Source organism: Protopterus annectens, chromosome 11.part0, assembly GCF_019279795.1.
Source record: "Protopterus annectens isolate FY-2018-M chromosome 11.part0, PAN1.0, whole genome shotgun sequence".
Lineage (NCBI taxonomy): Eukaryota > Metazoa > Chordata > Ceratodontiformes > Protopteridae > Protopterus > Protopterus annectens.
The window spans coordinates 104,054,076-104,072,150 of NC_056745.1; positions in this window are offsets into that span (position 1 = coordinate 104,054,076).

Genomic DNA, 18,075 nt, shown 5'->3' on the forward strand with positions numbered 1-18,075 from the left:
TTTGGCTGACTATCTAAAGAGCTTTTACATATCTTGCTTTACTTATATGTATGAGCTCACTTCTAGCTGGAAACAATGTTTAATTATAGCACTGAACTCTTAAATCTTGTGGGCTGAACATTTTGGGCACACATCTTTCTCAGAGTTAAAAAAAATGAATATAATTTCATGTGTGGTCTGTGTTTATATGGCTGTTTTTGGTCTAACATAGAACTAGCACATACTATTTTTTGAATGGTGATATTACTTTTCCCACAGAAAAAAATAACATCTGCTTTTGGTGTGTGGAATCTTTTGTTCCAGATTATTCTGTCACTCTTGTCATTTTTTTTTTACTTCCAGTGTCTGACATTGTAAGATAACTTATCTTCAATAAACATATGCTCACACATCATGTAACACAAATATCTTAAGCCTGCTGCTTAATTAGAAATGAGCACAACACAGGAAAAAAAGAAGCCCAACCTTCTTCAGATTCCATTTAAAAAAAGAACATTTTCATAATTTGTAACGTTAGCAACAAAGAGATATAGAGCTATTAATCTGCCTACATACTCCTGGAGGTGTCACAGCTTTGAGTCTTTGTATGTTTACAGAAACATTCATATATAGTTGCATGAAACTCAGGCTTTTACCAAATAAACCCTTAGTTGTCATTTTGTAATTATTATTTTTTTTTACAAATTCATTTTTAAATACTTTTGTTAAATCATCACTTAAGACATAGGATAATATACATTAACTGAAAAGAAAAGAAAAGAAACCATTTTAACATTTTTCCATCTAAATACAATATATATCACATGTTTTTTTTGCTGCTATCGTTAGTGCAACATTACAAAACAATGCTGAATTCCTGCCTTCCCTTAAACCATACTCCTTCTCCTCCTGAATATTATTATGCATGTATTGTTCTCACAATTTCCATTCACTTCTATGTAATTCGTCCTTCCCTTTTCAAAAGATTCCTCTTCCAATACTTTTCTGCCGTTTATAATATTCAATAACTCAAAAACAGTTGGTGTAGACTTTGATTTACATTTTCTAGTAATTACTTTTTTGAGAGCCAACACAATATTAAATGTAATAAGGCCTTACAATAGTTAAGCAATTCAGATCCTGTATCCCAGCTGAAACGAATTATTTCTTTACTTACATCATCTGTTTACCCAACATTTCTGACAGAGTACTCTAGAAGAATTTTTAAAATCTGCCACATCATTACACTCCTAAAACATATGTTCCCATTTACCTCTTTCTTCTCCATCACACCTGCAACATTTGATATCTGCCTGAGGAAACTTCTTTTTGAATTCTGCTTGGGATATAAAAAAACTATTTCCAAGCAAAGATCCTAAACCTTCTGGACTTGGTTGCATACTTGGGAGCCATACATCTGTATTCCCATTGTTTTCTTGTAAATTGCTTTTACAGTATGTCTTCCCAATCTTTTCTAACATCCTCTGGTTAATTTCTTATAATTATCACTCAATATTGTATATGCCCTACTAATTATCCCTTTTTAACAGCTGCTTCTGTTCTAGATTCAGCTAAAAACTCTACCAGAGCAGGTCTTTTACTTAAAATCCCCATATCACATTCTCTTTGCCTGTACTCTGAGCTCAGGACCTGGTAGGGAAGGCAGCCTCTAACCTGCAATCCAAATGACTTCTTGGCCTCATCCCACTCTATTACCTTTCTTGCTTGAGTCATTTTCTATCAATATCTTGGTTCCTTTGCCAGGTTTCTTTAGTAACTTCCAGACTCCTCTTGTCTATTTCTGTACCCCTATTGGCAAAATCTCCTTTATCCATTCTCATAATGGCTTAGTTCATAGGATACTTTGTGGTACTTTATGAATATAATGTCTTGTGTGGTCGTTGTTATTCTCCTTAAGGATCTGTATCCAAAATCCCACTCTCTCTCTCTCTATTTCTTGATCTTCCCCCTTGCTTCATCATCATCTCTTTCCTCTTTGAATTATAAAATTCTGCTTGTGTTATGTATATGCGCCTTAATTGTGTAGCTCTAAAATATCACTTCAAATCAGGTAAAACTAAACCAACTTGTTCTATTGGAAGGATCACCTTATCCAACTTAACTCTTGCCCTCTTTCCCTCCCTCATAAATTTCTTCAGTTCTTATTAACAGCTGTCCACAGCTTCTCCTCGGGTTGATGAAAGTCTCCCTAACGTATATACAAGACTAAAGGGACTAAAAACATTTTCATTGCTTGTATCTTACTATCCATATCCATAAATGATAGTTTCCAGTTTTTCATTTTTTGTATTATCTGTTGTTTAGTCTTTTTCCATGTATATAATGGCTGGAATTTGTAATGGAAACCACACACTTTATTAATAATACGAAAAAGTAAGTGCTTTTGTTTGTACAAACTATGAGACTTCATCAGATAAAATACACTATAAAATGACACCCTTATATGGAAGGAATTCACATGGCATAATTATTTCAATTATGTGATAAACTAACTAACTACCTCTAAAGGCACATAAAAACAATGAATGTATATTATTAAAAGACTAAAAATGCACAATCATAAAAATCTAGTCCTCTAATAATCAGAAATAAATAAAGCAATTTAAAAGCATTATCTACTTTGAGCTTATAATTTTAACAAACACCCAATGGATACTAATTAATTTAAACCTTGCCAGACTACAGCATTAAAACATAGAATCCAAAACAATTCACGTCTCTCTAAATGTTATGCCCAAGGTCCATCCCTAAGATTATGTTCCACTTTCTCAACAACAATAAATTAAAATTATGTCCTGGATGGTCAATAGTGTGCTTATAAAGTGCATTTGTCACTTTTTTCTTTTGAATTTCATAATTATGTTTATACATTCTTTTTTTGAGCCTCTTTTCAGTTTTTCCAATATAAAATGCAGGGCAAAATGACAGAGAGCCCCATAAACAATACCAGTAATATTACAATTATATTTACCCCTAATTTTAAAATAATGACCATTGATTTCAAATAACTTATCCACACAAATAAGTTTACAAAGGGCACAATTACCACATTTTCCCATATACGCACAAATGTTGCAGCTTTATTTAGTAGTAGAAGTATATTCCAACAAATTTTTAAAATTAGGCCCTTTCCTGTACATAATAATAAGCTTATCTCCCACTTTATTTTTAACAACCCAGTCTTCATTCATAATACTCCAATTTTTAAAAATAACCCCTTTCACCAGATTACTATCTACAGTAAAAGTGGTGATAAAGGATAGCCTAAAATCTTGTTTTGACACATTTTTAGTCAAAAACACGACTTCATGAGTTGTATTAGATGTATCAGAAACTACAGGGGTAAGAATAGGTAAGAAATGTTTATTGCATCTCTTAATAATGACCTCATCCATATGGTTGTCAACAAACATTGTCTGATAACCCCTCTTAAAAAACATTGATCTTATCAAATCACATTCTGTTAAAAATCTTCAAAGATGTCATTCATGCTGTCCTAACAAATTGTCCCTTCACAACTGATTTTTTTTCTGTGACAAAGGATGGAAGCTAGTAAAATGTAAAATCTATTGGAAAAAGTAGGTTTACTATAGATTTTTTGATTGATATCTCTTATTAATTAAATCCTTTTCTAGAACCACATCCAAATAGTTAATCTCCCTTTCACCTATTTCATATGAAAATGAAAAAAAAATCAGTGGTGCCATTAATTTAATCTAAAAACTCAGTTATCAATCCTTTTTCTGGCACCCACACAATAAAAGTGTCATTGAGGTATCTAATATATAATTCACAAGCTTTAAATAACTCACAGTTAAATAAAAAATCTATCTTCCCATTCAAGCATAACAATGTCGGAAAATAATAGATCACATGCAACAACCATAGCGATTGTTTTCACTAGTATTAAAAAATGATTGTCAAATAAAATAAAATAATTCTTAAGAACAATTTCTAACATTTCTTCAAAAAGATAATTTTTTTTTCTTGTGATAATCTTGTCTTAAAAAGATATTCAGTGAACCATAGTACCCCTGCATCATGTGGAATCACTGAGAAAAGGTCTTTAATATAAACTGTAAGAAAAACAAATTCCTCACAGTACTCCAAGTGACTACATTTCTTCAAAAGGTCCCATGAGTTAATACATAAGTGAGGTTCATTAAAAATATATTCTTTCAACTGAGAATCCAAAAATTTAGCCAAAGGTCATGTAACAGAATTACAAACATCCGCAATTGGACACAAAGGTGGGTTACTTAAATCTTTATGGATCTTGGGTGGACAAAAAATAGTGGGAATCATAGGGTTAGCCAGGTTTAAACATATACAGTCAGTTCTTTCTGGTTTCTCTGGTACAGCAGAACATGTCAGGTTTTCTCTGCATGCTCTGTCTTCTAACTCCACTGTTTTTTTTAAACAGTTCTTCTTGAGAAACCTCATATTCAGCTAGCCTTTTCCCCCTATCATCCTCTGATTTTTGGATTTTTTTTCAGTTCATCTGAATGGCTAGTTAAAGCTGCTTCTATTTTTTTTCAGCCTTTTGTTGTTTGAATTGATATATTGCTTCACTGTTTCATTTATTTTAATCACATCTGAGTACATTTGATTTATTTTTCCTCCTAAATTATTGGAAGCCATCTCTTGAACCACATATGCAGCTTGCGCTGTTTTTTTGCTGAACAGCTGCAGAAACCTTCCCAGACAGTGCTTTCTCTTCACCTTTTCTGGTTGATTTTCTATCAGGTTTTCCAAATTTCTTCTTTACTGGTATCCAGACATTGAATTTACTAGCCAGTAACTGAATTCTACCAAAATAATATTTTCAATGGGACTCCTTTCTCAGTTTCTGTTTTCCTACTGGGAGAGCTGAAGTTAAGCTGTTGAACTTGGACGTCCATGTTGTACTTATTATTAGTTATGTTAATTAATGTTGCACTTGTAAAGCTACCATTACCCCCGGTGTAGTGTGCTAGTAACAGTATGTTAGTCTTCTCACTACCTTCTGATTACCAGCTAACCATTTTGGTCTTCAGGTTAACCTTCAACTAAAATATTTATTTCTATATTGTGAAGTTAGTAGCCTTTAGTTCACCCTTCATAGTAAGGCAAAAAGCATAGCCAGAGTTTGTAGTTGTATTAGCCTTCAATTTAGGCTACAAAGTATCTGAACGTGCTTCTTGGGCTTAGATTTCTATAGGTGAAAGGGAAGAACTATACTGGATTAAAAGCATGCTATTGGTATGATGTTTTGAAACAGTGTTATCATAAAACTGTTACTCTTAAACTGTATGTTTTGTTTTTATATAAACGTGTTGAAGGTTGCATGTTAATTGACTGCATCTTATTTATGTTAGGTTCAGGGAAGGAGTACGTGTGTAACAGGGCATGGATTGGAGCCATGTTGTTAGATTTTCTGTGAACACTAAAAAAAACAATTGTGGAGAAACTAAAAGTTACTTATGCCAAATATTTTTTGATAAATGAAAGAACGTGGCTGGAGATTTTCATTTCTGCTATTCAAATAAAGATAACAAAGTAAGAGAAAAACACAATCTCCCAGTGGTAAAAGCAGTGGATAAAGTGTAACATAATGACTGTATACTTTTGCTACACTACTTGCATAATATCTAAGTACACTGTTTTCTGTTATTCATTGTAAAGGGGAGTACTATTACACCACACCTCCCTTGTAAAATTACAAAACATGTTACTATTGCACCCCACCTCCCTTGTAATATTACAAAACATGTTACTATTACACCCCACCTCCCTTGTAACATTACAAAACATGTTACTATTGCACCTCGTCTTCCTTGTAACATTACAAAGCATGGTACTATTACAACCCACTTCCCTTGTAACATTACAAAACATATAACTATTACAACCCACCTCACTTGTAATATTGCAAAACATGTTACTATCGTACCCCACCTTCCTTGTAACATTACAAAACATGGTACTATTACACCCCACCTTCTTTGTAGCATTATAAAACGTTACTATTACACCCCACCTCCCTTGTAACATTACAAAACATGTTACTATTGCATCCCACCTTCCTTGTAACATTACAAAACATGGTACTATTGCACCCCACCACCCTTGTAATATTGCAAAACATGTTACTTTTACACCCCACCTCCCTTGTAATATTACAAAACATGTTACTATTGCACCTCGTCTTCCTTGTAACATTACAAAGCATGGTACTATTACAACCCACTTCCCTTGTAACATTACAAAACATATAACTATTACAACCCACCTCACTTGTAATATTGCAAAACATGTTACTATCGTACCCCACCTTCCTTGTAACATTACAAAACATGGTACTATTACACCCCACCTTCTTTGTAGCATTATAAAACGTTACTATTACACCCCACCTCCCTTGTAACATTACAAAACATGTTACTATTGCATCCCACCTTCCTTGTAACATTACAAAACATGGTACTATTGCACCCCACCACCCTTGTAATATTGCAAAACATGTTACTTTTACACCCCACCTCCCTTGTAATATTACAAAACATGTTACTATTACACCCCACCTCCCTTGTAATATTACAAAACATGTTACTATTACACCCCACCTCCCTTGTAATATTATAAAACATGTCACTATTATACCCCACCTCCCTTGTAACATTACAAAACATGTTACTATCGCACCCCACCTTCCTTGGAACATTACAAATCACGTTGCTTAATTTTTTGAGTGAGTGGTTGCTAGCTCCCCTTTACTACACTTAAAAATAGAGTATTATGACATGCTAGTACACTACCATGGTGTGCTCTAGCTGAATTCATATTCTCAAAACACATTTACGCAAGCTTGCTGCTCAGATTGATTATTTTTACCACAACTGATAGTCTCAGAAATGATCAGACTATATAGAGCTGGCCATTTGAAATTACTTATTCAAATAAACATCATTGTTGAGATTTGCACACCCCTGTGGTGCTGTCATGTCCAAACATGTTGGTTATTTGGTTAAATCTAGAGAAAAGAAAATAACTAAAATTATTCATTCAAGTAAGATAGGAAAAAATGACACACCTACTACTAATGTTAATTACTGAAGAGGAACTGAGACCCATATGTAATAAAAATTTACCTCACAAATCCCTTGCAATGGAGTGACAGGTAGTATTGCATGATCATTCTTACTATATCCCTCAAATTGGAGATATAGAAAACAGGAACAAAGGCCCTTGAAAAGTAGACACACCCAATCAAAAGTCTGGACATCTAATTAGCATACAGTTTGTATGCCAAATAGCATATAACATTTTCCATTTCCAGTAGGCATGTGGGATACTACTTTGAAATACACTGTGTTCAGTATATTGATGACCTGCTACAATAACCTTGGCTGTATGGGTTATATCTCTTCAAGGATATAACAGCCAGCCAACTTCCAAAGCTTCTGGAAACGTTCCATGCACCCAAACTATCTGGCACCTTGACCTGAGCTGACTGAAAGACAAGTTTGGGCATGAAGCCCTTCAGAGCTTTACTGCCTCTGAAAAGTACCCTCCTCAGAGGTTTTTGAAGATCAATGGTTGGCTTGTGCTTTCTTTTGCTGGGCAGTTAAGTATTTATTGGGGGGGAAAAACTTCCATTTTCTCAATTTTGTTGTTTCATTACTTTCCAGTCCAGAAAAGTTATTTTTAAAGCTAGGAGTGTTATGTTTTAATGGACTCTCTCAAGACTGTAGCATACTTTTAAACAGAGCACTCATTTTTTCTGTCAGTTTAAAAGTGATGTAAAGTAAATGAAAACATTTTTTTCTGTAGAAAAATTGTGCTTATTTTACTTTTGTGGGGCTGGCATAGTGTTTTAAAATGCCTTTTACTGTGTTTTTCTATAAAAAAGTAACTTTTTATGGATTGCTAATGTTTACCAGTAATTGGTGCCTGTATTCCCCAGGAAAGAGGCACCATGTTTGGCTTGACCATGGAACAGACGACCGGTCCCATGGTCAGTCCTTCTTTCAGCCACAAAAAGAAAAACAAATAAACAAATGGCCTTTGCCACCACAGCAGGCTAGCAATTTGCCTTAGCCATAGGTGGGTGACTGCTGTGGCCATTTGTTATACCTCAGCCACTCATTTTTTTACCCAAGATCCCTTTGTTGTAGCACCTACAACCATTATGAACCAGGTATTAGCCATGTCCCCTGTGGCTGTTAGGGTCCCTTCATTGGGCAAGGGACAAATACCGTTGACTGTCTTGTGAGACGGAACAGAGAAGGTTTCCCTCTTGTGTCAGAATGCTGTACCCATCCAGAAGATAGGATGTATACAGCTCCTCCATTTAAATGTTCATACAGTCTTCCCAAAACTTGACCCAGCAGCTATAGCTTTAGTTGAAACCACTAATGCTAAGCACTTAGTTAATTCCAATCCTACTCTTTCTGATAAGGGAAATTATTAATAGGTATGGGAAAAAGTGTATACTTGTGCAACTTTGATTTTTAGAATTTTGAATTGTCGGTGTCACGTGTTAAAGTTTGTTCTAACAATGCGGGAAAGTATGAGGAATGTTTTATCTGCAGGATATTCCTGTGAGGTAAAAATCTGCTTTAAATAACTTTGTTTCTTTTATTGCACAGGTCACAACTCATTGTTTACAGTGTGTGTATAACTTCTCCCAGGGCTATGGCCACTGGTGCTGTTTTGAGGATGTTTGCATGGCTGCATTCTCAGAACCTCCCACATGATGTTAAAAATGAGATTTTAATTTCTCCTCTGGATAGAGTTTTAGTGTTTGACCCCCTCTGCTGCAGAGGTGATCTAAAAGTGTGATGAAAGGGCAAGCTGATCCAGGGAATCTCTAAAATGTATCAGCCCTCCTATTCCAAATTTTAGAAGGCATTTTCTATCTCCTCATCCAATTTTGGAAAAAAGAATAAACAGTTTAAAAAAAACAGGTAAGCAGACATTTAAGAAGAAATAGCAGAGGTCTCCAAAAACAAGTTTTGAATCTCCCAAAACCAAGGACAGTCCAACAAGTATGAATGACTATTCAAGAGACCTTCAGATCCCTACCCATGCTGACCCCATTTTGCTTCCAGAAAGTCTGAATCCCCATTTTTCTGTCTGTCAACAGATTGTTTCATATAAATGGGTTCTGAAAATCATTCATCAAGGTTACACACAGCAGTGGGAGGAAATTCTACCTTTCCAGGGTGTCATTCCTCATCCTCCATATCAGACTTTTTTGTTTCCACCAGTTCTTCATCACGTGCTGTCCTATGGATTAATCAAAACAATTCCTTTTTCCCAGGTAGGGAAGGGATTTTATTCAAGGATGTTTCTAGTGACAAAGAAAGAAAATGCTTGGAGACCAGTTCTGGATCTTTCTTTCCTAAACCTGTTGGTGATGGCGCCCAAATTCAAAATCATGTCACTTCCCAACCTGCTACATCTTCTTCCTCTTCCTAGTTTCCTGACAACACTAGACTTAAAAGATTCTTATCTTCACAGACAGCCTGTTTTATCTAGACTTCAGAAGTTTTTTAAGGTTTTGTATTTCTGGACCACTTTATCAGTTCTCTGCCTTAACCTTTGGACTATCCACTGCACCATGAGTGTTCACAAAGTTTCTAGCTCCAGTTATAGAGTAGCTCATTGCAGGCTACAGGGTATCCACATTTTTTCTTATTTAGATAACATGTTTATCTTTGCAGAGTTTTTTTTTTTCAAAGTGTCAGGAATCTCTCTCTTGGGTGAGAGATCTTACACAAGTTTGGATTCCAAGGGAACATTCAAAAGTCTGTCTTGTCTTCTTCACACAAGATTGTGTTCCTGGGATGTCAGCTAGATACCATAATTCAAAGAACTTTTTTTCCACAGGAAAAATAGATCTTTATCTAGATCTATTTCTAAAGTTTTCCACTCAGTCTTTGGTCACTGTGAGGGAATATCTCAAGGTTTTGGATCTCATAGCAACTATGATTCTCATAGTACCCCTGTCAAGACTCCACGTAAGAAAGATAAAGTGGTTTCCGAAATATCTTTGGTGCTAGAGTTATAACCCTTTTTTTTTCAAATCTCAGTGCTGGGGTTTGTCAGAAGAGAAATTTTTTGGTGGAGACCACAGATATCCTTAAATCCAGGTCTCCCCTTCTCCCTCCCAGCTCCAAAGCAATCAGTCACCACAGATGCTTTGGACCTTGCTTGGGGAGCAGTTTCATGAGAGATACAAGTGTGGGAGGTTTGGGACACCAAGGACAGATGCAAGCACATAAATATGAAGGAAATGTTTGTCCCGATCAAAGCACTCAACTTTCTATACCATCTTTGGTTCCCTGGACCTGTTCAAATTGTCATAGACAATTACCATAGTCATGTGGTACATCAACAAGCAATGGGGGACTAGGTTATACCCCCTTTGCAGACTATCCATGATAGGTTGGAATATAGTTTCACAGCACAAGCTCACTCTACAGGCATCCTACATTCCTTCAGAGCAAAACCGAGTGGTAGACAAGCTAAGCAGGACCAGGGCAGACCCTCTCAAATAGAAACTAAATCAGGGGATCTTCCAAAATTTGATCCACCATGGGGAGTTCCTCAAATAGACCTCTTTGCCTCCACTTTGTACAATTATGTGGCAAGATTCTGTTCCAGGACTCTATGCAACAAGGCCTGAAAGATAGGTGTGTTTTTTTTCCTTGGACAGGAATGTTACTGTATGCTTTTCCACACTTCCCCTAATATCCAGGGTGCTTCTTGAAGATTCAGAAGGAATCCCACAAGATCATTGTGGTGACTTCCTTCTTGCCCAGGCAAGCATGGTTCCCCCTTCTTTTGGAAATGGCCAAGGGCAATTGCCACAAGCTTCCTCACAGATTGAATCTCCTCAGAGGAAAACAGGGGTGTTTGACACACCCCATTTCAATCAAGTTTAATTGACTGCCTGGATTATAGAGTCTTAATTTATTTTATGCTTCTGTTTACTGAAGACGTGCAGCACATACTAATGGAGGCTAGAAAGTCTACTACTAGAAGACCATATATTATCAAATGGAATAGGTTTTCCAGTTGGTGTCAACAATATAACTAGCACCCATTCAGGACTAGTTGTTCTCTGGTTTTACAATATTTGTGTGAGTTAGTATCCTATGGCCTTTCTTGTTTCTCTATAAAGGTTCATTTATTGACCATTTCAGCAAGTCTGCTCACGGAACCTCTACTTTCAATGCAGTCTCATCTTGAAATCATCTTGAAAGTGGTTATGCCTAAGAGGCCTCCAAGAAAACTGGTTGCCCCTCCTTGGGATCTTAATTTTGTGTTAGAGAAGTAAATGCTTGCTCCATTTGAACAATCTAATCTGGCTGACTTAAGGTTCTTAACATGGAAGACAATTTTACTGATTGCTCTGACTTCTCCAAGAAGGGTATCTGAGTTGCAACTTCTTATGGTGAGTCAGCACTAGCTTATTGTCCATAGAGACTGGGTTTCTTATGCCTAAAGTGGTATCCGAGTTTACTTTAAGCCAAACTATCCATCTTCCCATTTTCTTTCCTGAATCTAAAAATGAAGGAGAAAAGATGCTCCATTCCTTGGATGCCCACAGACAACTCTAGTACTATTATGACAGAACTAACTCTTTCAGATTTTCAGATTAATTGTTCATTTCCTGTGAAGGTTAGAAGAAGGGACAACTTGTATCAAAACAGACTATTTCCAAATGATTGTCTGAGGCTATTAACTTTTGTTATACTCGCCATAACAAAACTATTCCAGGTCAGGTCAATGACCACTCTACCAGGGCCTTGGTTTCATCTATGGCTTTTTGGAAAGGGTTAGATTCTAGAAGTATTCTAGAAGCTGCTACTTGGTCCTTTGTACATACTTTTACAAAGAACTGTAAGCTTGATTCCTTTTCTAGGTCCAGATAAAGCTTTGCTGGGTCTATTCTCCAGGGACTCCTGGACTCTTCTCCTTCCGCCTCTCAATTGTAGTTAGCTGTGGTACTCTACCCATATAGCTAAGGCTACTGCAACAGTAATAAATATGAAGAACATAATACAGATGTGTAGGTTAAACTTACCATAACAATGGATGTTCAAATGATCACTACTGCAATAGCCACTTTGTCCCTCCATCATCCTTATTTTTGGTGTATTTTTTATGCCAGGGTGTGGACATTTATTTTTTGTTGTTCCTAGCATTGTCCTTTCAGGGCTAACACTTCTTTTGTCTGCTGGCAGGAAAGCTTAGAAAGGCTTGTCACCCAAACTTGTCCTTTAGGCAGTTCAACTTGAGCTGTCTGACAGTTGGGGTGTGTGGAAGCTGCCCTGAAGCTTGGGAAGTTGGCCGGCTGTTATATCCTTGGTAGGATATAATCCCCTATAATAGCTAATACTACTGCCACAATGATCATATGAGTATCTGCTATTATGGTACGTTTATCTTACACAACTGTACTCTTAAAAAGGGTCTATATCACATAGTCAAAGTTTTATAACTTCGAATACATAATGTTCAAAGTTACAAAACTTCGACTATGCATTAAAAAAAAAAAAAAAAAAAAAAAAAAAAAAAAGGAACGAACAACAAAATAAATTGTTGTAAGCGGGGGGGGCAAGCCCCCCTGCAGCCCCCACATGGGGGCTGCACCCACCACACCCGCTGCTACTTAAATATACCAACTCCGAGATTGCACTACATTGAACAAAATGGAAACCTCCGCTTATGGAGATTTCCATTGAAACGCTCGAACTTTTACAAATTCTAAATTATGGTCTCAACCATATGAGGTTCGAACATGTAAAAGTTCGACTACATGATAGGAAACCTCTTAAAAAACAGTGACAAAAATGATAGGAAAATATAAGCACATTATCAAAGAGATAGCATAAAATATGTAGGCATTCATGAACCTGCATTGCAAAATTCAACCACATGCTTCACAATAAGTGAAATGTAAGGAGTGTGCCCTTTTTTCTTTAAATTATTGTTGCTACTAGTATGTTGGTCATTTAGTGTGTTTTTCTATGTACTGGGTAACTTCAAAAATAATATGTGATGAGGGGGATTCACTAAATTGTCTGAAGGGGTAAATCAAGCCTGAAAATAGCAACATACCTAAAAAATAGGGATATCCTGTGCAAGAGTAAATCAGTTCTGAAGGTAGGAACATTCTTCCAAAATAGGGAAAGTTAAGGGTTGATTCTAATTAAGAACATTCGTTCCTCAAATCTGTAGTTTATTTTTCACTTCTAATGAACTTTGACACAAGGTGCTATTCTCATTTCTTCCTTATTCAGTACTTCCTCACTGTATGCCTTCACACTTGCTGCCTTGACGATGAAAGGTTAGGTCATTACTGCACTTTGAGAAGCAGCATTGCTGTCACTTGTGCATAGTTTCCTAAATGTGGAGAACTACGAAGGAGAAGAAAGTTTGTTTCACTACAAGAAGGGAAGATATTAGTTTCACTAGGTAAGTAGTTTATGTTGTGGCAGGAACAAAACTTGAACAAAAGGATAAATCAGAAGCAGCTCTCATGTTGTGCTTAGTTTTCACATATTGCCTTTTTTGGGCGAACATCCTACATTTTGCCTGAAATGTCTTCTCTGACCTTCATACAAGAATTTATTTAATGGTAAATCACTGGTTTTATTTTCTGGTCAATCACTGAGGAGTAGGTGCAATCAATAGTGTGTGAAAATACAGTGAAAAGCTTGTTGGGTTTTCAAGTGATTGCATATGGTAATCCTGCTGTGTGACTGCACTTAGATTCAGCTAGGGGCAGCTCGTGCTATTGGACTGCAGGACTGCAGCCCCGCCCAGGTGAAAATGAAAAAAAGAAAAACAAAAATAAAACAAAGATTCCCCGGAATGAAAAAATAAAAAAGACTCCTGGAACAGACTCCGTGCATGCGTGCAAGCATTCACGGACTGGTTTAAGAGCAGTCCGGAATAGGTAGAAGCCAGCAGACTACAGAAATGCCCAGAAGTCTATGCAGTTACAACTGCATAGACTGGAAAAAAAACAGACTGCAACATCTGCACCATATGCACGTTTTCCTTTCCTTTCTCGCCGTGACTGGGACTTATTATGGACTTATTATTTAGTTTAATTCTGTGTGTTTGTGTGTGTGTGTGTGTGTGTGTGTGTGTGTGTGTGTGTGTGTGTGTGTGTGTGTATAAAATGCCCCAGATAAATATACCTGGTGGCTAGAGAGACTCAGGTAACAGTGGTGCTTAGAGAATAACTCAGGCTCAAACCCTGTACCTTGGGTGCAGGTAGCAAGTGCCTGAATCCCCTATCCACCATCACTTGTGAAAGCTGCTCAATTTTTTTTTCCTCATATTTTTGTTCTGTTCCTCATAAAATCTGTGGTTTTCTGGATATAATTCACTAAATAATGACAGCATTTGAATTTCAGACTTCATTTTCTTCAGAAAGTACATGGTAACACAAAACCTTTTATTCTAGCAATTTTCTAAGTTTCTAAGATCAATATTTGAAATGTGTCCCTATTTCTGGGGCTGTATTCCCCTATTATTGGCTTTGTCCATGGGTTTTGTGCTAAGAGGTTGAGAGCTATGGTGAGAACTGAATTTACTGAATATGTTTGGGGGATGTATTTCCTCATTATTGGCTTTGTCCAGGTGTTTTGTGCTAAGAGGTTGAGAGCTATGGTGAGAACTGAATTCACTAAATGATAGCCATTAAAGTTTCTGTCTTCCCATGTTTCAAGAAACAGTTGATTTGGCATAGTGATATGTTGCTCTGACTATAGTGCACAGGGTCTGGGGGCCAAGGCTTGGCAGTGAAATGCATGGCGGTAGCACAGCATTTTATTCTAGCAACTTTCCAAGATTATACAAGCAATGTTTAAAATGTGTCCCTGGTTTTTGGGCTTTGTCTTTTTCCAGATTTCTTGTGCTGCAAAGTTGAGAGATACAGCTGAGTGTCAAGTGGATTTTATAAGGAGCAGAGAGCTTCAGGGGAAGAGAAGTTTAGTGCTGCTTATGCTGAGTCTGCTTGTATTGTTAAAAGCACAACAGGTGCTGTACTTGCTTTTGATGCAGAAGGCTGTGGATTCTACTCCCACAGTATGTATATACGTTGCTGATACTGTACTGTGTTATACTTTTAAAGGGGTTGGATGCTGCAGCCCTGAGAATGTCCTCTTTTGCGGAGATGCCTAGTAATTATGAACCTGTTATCAGTTTGCCATCCATTCCCTATTGCAATATTACTAGCTTATCATTTTTAATGTAACATAGGCAATTTATTCCTCAAGGGCAACAGGCACTTTATTTGTAGATGAAACAATGAAATATAAAGTTGTTTGCTAGCAGCAACCTCTTCGTTAGTTACAGATCTCTTTAATGTGGAATTATTTAGATGACTTTTACTTCTGTAGAGATTGTGCATATTTACTGATACTGGTGGACTGTAGAAGTTTGAGTAGACTTTTATGATGGAAATGTTCTGAATTGGGCAGTTTTGTCATTATTGGTGCATGCATTTTGTTTCATTGTTTACTGGAAAAATATTCAAAACAATAAATTTAAAATGCAGTCTAACAACTGTACTGTATTATACAAGGAATATAATTTAATACAATCAGGAAGGTGTATCAAAGAACACATGTATGTTTCTTGTGCAAGGGGCCTATGATTTGAAAACAGCCCAAAGTTAATCTTTATCTGCCACTGGCCAGATGCATTTTCGTTGAATGTGGATTTTAATGCTGTTTCAATGAATGTGAGTTTCAAGGGCAGGTAAGTTTTAATGCTAAGTCTATTTTCATTGTGAGACTGCATTGCTTTGTTTAGCAAATATCTATTAGAGTTTGTGCTGTAAAATGTAAAATAAAACTTTTGAATGAAATCCAAATCATCGTAGAAGTAAAGCAGTATGCACATTACAGTGTTTATGCTAAATGGGGCAAAATAGCCAAATAATGGGACACTGGAATGCCTGCAGGGGGGGAGGCCCCATTCAACCAAACTCAAAGATAGCCCTGGCTGAACTATACCTCTCAACTGTCCAGATTTTTGCAGAATGAATAGATTTTTGTTTCTTATTTTTGGTTTGCTCCTCATAAAATTTGTGGTTTTCTGGCAAATCATTTAGGAATGAAGTCACTAAATAATGACAGGCATTGCGTTTCAGACTTCATACCCTTCAGAAAAATGCATACTAAAGCAAGACCTGTTATTCTGTCGACTAAGTTTATGCAAGAGCAATTTTAAGTACTGTTTGTATGTTCCCCCAATATATTTGGTCTTGTCCAGATTTCCTGCATTAAGAGGTTGAGAGGTATGTGCAAATAAATCATTTTATAGAATTTGGTATATCCAAACCTCTCAACTGTCCCTGATTTTGGCTCAAAGTGTTGCTCTCCCCCTAATAATCCCTCCACAAAATGGCAAATTTGGAAGAAATCGTGGAGGGTTTACAATTAATGAGTAATTGTAATGAACAGAGTTATAGATTACTTTTAATTTCAGAAATGCATATAGATTCTTATTTTGTTAGCTGCTCAAGTTAACAGTACTAATATTAAAAAAGTGTCCCTTCTTTGACAGGTTCCCAGCTGTATTGTGTGGTTATTTTATATTTTTGCATCACATTTTTGGTCAGTTTTTCATAACATTGTGGTTTTCTGGCAAATTAGTGGCAAATCATTAAAGACTGAAGTTAGAAAATAATGGCAGACATTTCAGTTTCAGATTTCATACCATTCAGAAAAGTCATACTAATGCAAGACCTACAATTCTATTATCTTTCTAAGTTTATAACAGCAATATTTAAAATTGTCCTTATTTTTGGGTCTTTGTCCTACTTCTATTTATGGCTTTGTACAGATTTTTTACTCTGAGGTTGAGAGGTATGACAAATGTGTCATCACCGTCAGCCAGAGACATTTCAAATTGTGACATACTTGTTGCACCCCACTCCCCCACGTAGTGACTCTGGATGTGTCCAAGCAAGGCAAAGAGCAGTTATGCAGTGTAAGTGTGCAGAGTATTTCCCCATCCAAGGTAGACACAAGTACAACAGTGGCTTTTCATCTGTCCTTGGTTTTGCAGAATGTTTTGGTTTTCTGTCATATTTTTATACTGTTGATTTATGCTTCTTCTTATTCAGAAAATGCATGTTGTTGCAGAGCCTGTTGCTCTGTGTTTAAGTAGCAATGCTTTAATGACCATCAGGTAAGCTTGTCTGAGATTGAAAGATTCAAGTAAGCTTTAATACGCATACTGTTAAAGAATTGCCAACATTGAAAGCCTTTTGTTGTTGCCATGCAGAGAATATTTACATAACTAGATAGCGTATAAGCCTTAGGTACTGAAGTACATATGACAGTATTTGTAATAAAGGACAGGATTACAGTATTTTCAGAACCTCATTACATTTGTTGGAGACTTGCAGTCATCTTTGCAGACTTTACCCGTAAACTAAACAGAATGCCAATCTATCATGTGTGGTCCATAACCTGTGTGGTAATCCTTTAAGCAATTTATCTTAAGCTTGTTTCTTGTTTGCTGTTCATTTGTTTTTACTTTAATCATGTTTTCCCCATGAAACAAGTAGATAGTTGTTGTTAAGCAGCAGGTCTTTTTTGGATAAGAAACATTTTTACAAGTAGGGGTATTACAGAGATTGCTACTTTCAGCATGTTACTTGGTACTTTTATAAAGCTGAATATACATAGAACTGCAGTGCAAGGAGACGTTGTTTGAGTTGAGAGCTGCTTGTTTATTTAATACTTGATTTTGACTGGCATTCCAGTATTGTATTTAAAAAGTAATTTATTTTTTCATGCCTCTCAACTTTTTATTTCCATCTAGATATAAGGTAAGCTGTCATGTAGCCAATGCATTGGATTTTTTTTCTTCTACACTTCATTTTGTCTTGACTGCACTCTCATAATGATGGTTTGGCACCCAGGGAAGCGTATTTAATTAAGGTCCCAGTCTTTGTGGTTTTTAGCATAGCTCCACCCCTTTCTAGTTGGCCACACCCTTTCAGCTGTCTCCCGCAGTCCCCCTTTGATTTGAAGTCACCAGCTGCCACTGCAT